Here is a 6,180-nt window from a genome sequence, read left to right on the forward strand (position 1 = left end):
GTAGATGTTATATTGTATTTGTTTAGCAAAGAGTGACAAGAATAAATAAGTTTGTACATGTTTGGTACACATGCAATTTGTGTGTGTGTGTGTGTGTGTACACGTGTGTGTGTGTGTGTGTGTGTGTGTGTGTGTGCTGGGGATAAAAAATACACATAGAAGACCTGGTCTTCTCTTGCTGGATCATCCTGGGTACTCTCAGGGGCTCTTCCTCTCTGGAGCCTGTTGGTGCTGATGATAGAGGAAGATCAGCACTTTCAAGGGGCAGCTGGGTGTGCCACAGTGAGGTAGAGGAGTGAACTTTCCATCTTGGGTCTGATTTCCTCTCTTCTGGGTCACAAAGTCTGATGTCAGAGGGATGGGGGTTTGAACCTCAGGTCTGTCTGTTTCCTAGTTGGGTGTTACTAAATGAGGAGCAAAATCCATATAGACCTTCTGATCCTTTACTGCTAACTACAGAATTCAAGGCAGGAAGCCCTCTCTGGAGGAACTAAAGGAAGGCACAGGGGCTGGGGATGGACTCAGTGGTAGAGTTCTCTCCTGGCATGCTGGAAGCCCCGGGTTCAATCCCTAGTACCTTGTGGGGAGGGGAAGGAAGAGACAGGAGAGAGCTACAGGGAAAGACAATCCTGCAGGGGCCAGCCTTTCTTTCTCTGAGGAGGTGCAGTGTGATGGCAAGCCTTGCTCAGGATGGAGAGGCCTGGGAGTGGAAGCCTGCTCCTCCTCTTATCATCCATGTGACTTTGGCTACTTTTAAGAACTTCTGTGTCCTCATCTGTCATATGGGCATACTAATAATTAAAACGGCATCATAGAGTTAGCCGATGAGTCACACAACAGGCAAAAGTGCTTAGCCTGCAATAAGATCGGCAAACAACAGGGATTTATGTTATTGCTTAAGGCTTGAGGGGGACCAAGTGTCTGCCACACTCTTTACCTATTTGTCAGTTCAACCAAGATGTAGAGAGTACCTACCTGAAGGTGCTAGCCATACCCTGGGGAACAAGAAGAAAACGGTCTTTACTTTCAAGAACTATGTCATTGAGGGATACACAGACATTAAGCAAGTCTCTCTCTCTCTCTCTCTCTCTCTCTCTCTCTCTCTCTCTCACACACACACACACACACACACACACACACACACACACACACATTGTGGCAAGCGTTACAGGAAAAAGAATCAGGGAAAAGGCAAAAGGATAAAGGATCAGAGCAACGATTACGGAAGGTGTGTGTGGGGACATGACATGTATGCTGAAAACTGAAAAGTAGGAAGAAATTAATGAACGAGGCATGGGGGAGAGAGGGATACTCCAGTCTGGGAGAAGCATGCTCCGGCTGTGGAAGGGTGCTCAGGTTCAGGGCAAGGTCCTCCATGGTAGAAGATGTCTGCTCCAGGATGAGAAAGGATGCTCCAGGCAGGGAGACGTTAGATGCTCTATTAGAGGAAGGGATGCTCCAAGCTCAGAAATGGGGTGTTCCAGACTAAGAGAAGGTTGTTCAAAGGCCCAGTGCAGAGAATGAGTTTATTGATTGTCAGACTCCGCAAGGTCAGTTATAGAGAAGATGTGAACTGGGCTGGAGATGAGGTTGCAGAGGGAGGCAGGGATAGGGCTGTGCAGGGCTTTGTTGGCCACTTTAAGAGTTGGAGTTGGTTCTGTCAGCTCAGGGGAGTCATTGGAGAGTTTCAGCAGGGCTGGAGGGCGATGATGGCCATCAAAAGGTGAGAAGTGCTATGGCATCCTCCTGAGATACCTCGCTGAAGGAAAATGGTTCCTGAACTTTCATGTTGGGCAAAGAGATAGATAGAAGTGATGGATTCAAGAGTGATTTAGAACCTGTGTCCAAATCCCAGCTGACTATTTCTTTGGTGTGTGGCCTTGGAATGTTACAAATCCTCTCTGGGTGTGGGTTTCATCTTCTGTAAGATGATGATAATAGGAGGTGGGGGCGTAACTCCATAGTAGAGCACGTGCTTAGCATGCAATAGGCCTTGGGTTCAATCCACAGCACCAAATTAAAAAAAAAAAAAAAGTGAAGATAATAAATGTATCTATTCTAGTTCCCCCCGCCCTTTGGCAGGAGGGTGAGAGAGACTAAAGGAATCAATGAATATAAATTGCTTAGCTTGTGGTAAATAGTAATGGTGGCTGTCATTGTGGTTGTTGCATTATGTCAGCTAGAGAGAGGTGGGTGGAGTGTGGTGGCACGTTCCTGTAATTGAAACTTCGCAGGAAGATGAGGCAGGAGGGTTGCAAGTTCGAAGCCAGCCTGGGCTACTTAACAAGACTCTTTTCAAGAAATAGAAAGGTTAAGGATAGAGTTCAGTGGTCGGGTACCCCTGGGCTCACTCCCCAGTACCACAATAAATAAAAAATGAATAAAAATGTCAAGAGAGGTGAGTTTGGCAATAGTATATTTGACTCAAGTTCCAAGAATGCTTGGAACGTAAAAGATATGTAGTGTTGAAGTAATGAAGGAATTAATGCACATTTCTCTCTCCATTTCCTTCCTTCCTTTTTTCCTTTCTTATTTTTTCTTTACTTTGTCTTTGTTCATACTGGGAATTGAATCCAGGGGCACTGAACCACCGAGGGACATCCTCAGCCCTTTTTATTTTTTTTTTTATTTTGAGACAGGGCCTCACTAAGTTGTTAGGGTGGCCTTAAAATTGTGATCTTCCTGCCTCAGCCTCCCAAGTCACTGGGACTACAGACATGTGCCACCATACTAGGATTTTGGGGTTGTTTTTTTGAGACAGGGTCTCACTGAGTTGCCCAGGCTGGACTCAAGTGATCCTCCTGCCCCAGCCTCCTGAGCAGCTGGGATCAGAGGTACACACTCTTGACGTTTCTGATGAATGGGTTTTATCCTGCATCAGTTAACCAACACTGACTGAGCTTTAACATAGACCCAGTGGGCACTGGAGGCAGTAGATGGGCAGATGGGAAATACACTGGCCCACTCCTCCATTTCCGCCTTTCTGATTCAGCTTAAGTGCCAGTCTTCCTTCTCCTCTCCAACTGACTGCTCTGTCTCCCTCCCTCGAGCTTCTAAAGCTCTCTTAATGTCCTCCTGCTTTGCTTTACATAATTTGCCTTTTATTAGAGCGTAAACTCCTCAAGAACCGGCAGCAGGTCTTATTTGGGTTGAGATATCTCCAAAGTACCTGGCGCAGTGGAAAAAGCATATTGGATTCATGGAAAGTGAAGAGGCTAAGATGGAGTCGTCAAGGACTAGCTGTGTGACCTTGGGCAAGACACCTCTTTCTTTGGATCTATCTGTAAAGTAAGAAAAGGGCAGCAGAGCTTCTCTATGGCGGCTTTCTCAACCTTTCTGAAATTGGGACGTGGACACATGACCTTCCCGTGTGACACGATTCCATGGACATTCAGATAAAATAGCCAGAAGTCCTGTGTAACCCCAGTTCTTCCTCTTGCCCTCAGGAGAGCATGTCCAAAGGCCAGGGAGCAGGAGTGACATTGTGGATGAACATAAACTTGACTCCACTATTACTCATTTCTTTCTTTCTTTTTCTTCTGTATTTGTTTATTTTTATTTATTTTTTAAGTGGGGAAGACTTTTCAAGCTTCAGTAGAGGTAGTGGTTAAGAAAATCAGGCCAAGCTGGGTGCAGTGGCCCACACCTGTAATCCCAGTGGCTCAAGAGGCTGAGGCAGGAGGATCTTGAGTTCAAAGCCAGCCTCAGGAATTTAGCAAGGCCCTAAGCAACTCAGTGAGACCCTGTCTCTAAATAAAATATAAAAAAGGGCTGGGGATGTGGCTCAATGGTTAAGCTCCCCTGGGTTCAATCCCCAGTACAAAAAAAAAAAAAAAGAAAAGAAAGAAAGAAAGAAATACATCTTTACCATTTCCAAGTGGGTTGTCCTTCAGCAAGTTACTGAACCTCGGTTTCCTCATATACAAAAGGAAGCCCATAACAGAACAAACCTCTGAGGGTTGTGGAAAGGATTAAATTAGATCTTGCAGGAAAACTCTGAGGACCATACTGAGAGGATGTCAAGGACTCATTAAAGTTGTCAATGTCTACTTTTTTTTTTTTAGTTGTTGATGGACCTTTATTTTATTTGCTTATTTATATGTGGTGCTAGGAATCTAACCCAGTGCCTCACCCATATGAGGTAAGCGCTCTACTGTTAAGCTACAACTCCAGCCCTCCAGCCCCAATATCTACTTTTATTGTTATTAGTTACATGTTATATGGGATACACTAGAAAATTGGGATACAATGTTGAAAACTAAGCTTTCCATCAGCTTCTGCTAAATTTGATCTTTGGTGGCTTTCTGTCCCAATCTCAATGGTCTTGAACGCTTAGGGAAATAGATTTATGGTTGTTAACTCTTTTTTCTTTCTTTCTTTTTTCTTCTGTTTTGTTCTTTCTTTCTTTTTTCGTTTTTTTTTTTTTATTTTTTTTAATATTTATTTTTTAGTTCTCAGCGGACACAACATCTTTGTTTGTATGTGGTGCTGAGGATCGAACCCAGTGCCGCGCATGCCAGGCGAGCGCGCTACCGCTTGAGCCACATCCCCAGCTCTGTTCTTTCTTTCTTTCAAATTTTTTTAGTTATAGATGGACACAATATCTTTATTTATTTATATGTGGTGCCGAGGATTGAACCCAGGGCTTCACACATGCTAAGCAGGTGCTCTACCACTGAGCCACAACCCCAGCCCTGTTTCGGTTTTTCAATCCTGCCTTTGCATCCTATTAGTTTCAAAAACTTTTTTTTTTTTTTGGTACTGAGAATTTAATCCACAGATGATCTACCACTGAACTACATCCACTGTCCTTTTGTTTTGTTTTGTTTTTTAGGTACCGGGCATGGAACTCAGGGGTGCTTAATCACTGAACTACATCTCCAGCTCTTTATATTTTATTTATTTATTTTTTGGTCTGGGGATTGAATTCAGGGGCACTTGACCACTGAGCCCCATCCCCAGCCCTATTTTGTATTTTATTTAGAGATAGGGTCTCACTGAGTTGCTTAGCTCCTCCCTTTGGCTTTAAACTTGTGATCCTCCTGCCTCAGCCTCCCAAGCCCCTAGGGTTACAGGCATGTGCCACCGCACCTGGCTGGCCCAGCCTTTTTTGTTTATTTATTTATTTTGGGGTTCAAAACGGGATTGAACCCAGGGCCTTGTGCATGCAAGGCAAGCACTCTACCAACTGAGCTATATCGTCAGCCCCAGCCCTTTTTATTTTGAGACAGGTCTCTCCTTAGTTGCCCAAGATGGCCTCAAATTTATGATCTTCCTGTGTCAGCCTGTTGGTGGGATTTCAGGCCTGTGCTACCATACCTGTGTGTTTTGCCTTTTTAATGAAATATCATTTTTTTTGAGGATAATTCCCATAAAATAAAATTCACATATTTTATGTTATTATTTATTTATTGTGGTACTGAGGATTGAACCCAGGGCCTTATGCATGCTAGGCAAGTACTCTATCTCTGAGCTACATCCTCAGCAAAATGTACAAATTTTAAGTGTACAGTTGGATGAATTTTTTTTGGGGGGGTACTGGGGATTGAACTCAGGAGCACTCAACCACAGAGCCACATCCCCAGTCCTATTTTGTATTTTATTTAGAGACAGGGTCTCACTGAATTGCCTAGCACCTCGCCATTGTTGAGGCTGGCTTTGAATTTGCAATCCTCCTGTCTCAGCCTCCTGAGCCGTTGGGATTCTGGGCGTGTGCCACCACGCCCAGCTTGATGAATTTTTATCTATAACTACAATCTGAACTAAGATACAAACTGTGTTTTCCATCCATCACATGTGCCTACTGAGCTCTTGAAGTATAGCTAGTCCAGCCTGGGAAGTGCTTTAAGTGCAAAACATACATTAGATATTAGAGAATGTGAAAATGAATGTAAAATATATTATTAATAATTGATTACATGTTAAAATATAATGTTTTGAATATATTATTAAAATAAAAATAACCTGTTTCCTTTTATGTCTTTTTTTTTTTTGGGGGGGGGGGGTGTACCAGGGATTGTCAGGGGCACTCAACCACTGCCACTGAGCCACATCTCCAACCCTATTTTTTTTTTTTGGTGCTGGGATCAAACCCAGGGCCTTGTGCATGCAAGGCAAGCACTCTACCAACTCAGCTATATCCCCAGCATCCCCCCAGCCCTATTTTGTATTTTGTTTAGA

The sequence above is a fragment of the Callospermophilus lateralis genome, chromosome 1 (assembly GCF_048772815.1).
Source record: "Callospermophilus lateralis isolate mCalLat2 chromosome 1, mCalLat2.hap1, whole genome shotgun sequence".
NCBI classification, from domain to species: Eukaryota; Metazoa; Chordata; class Mammalia; order Rodentia; family Sciuridae; genus Callospermophilus; species Callospermophilus lateralis.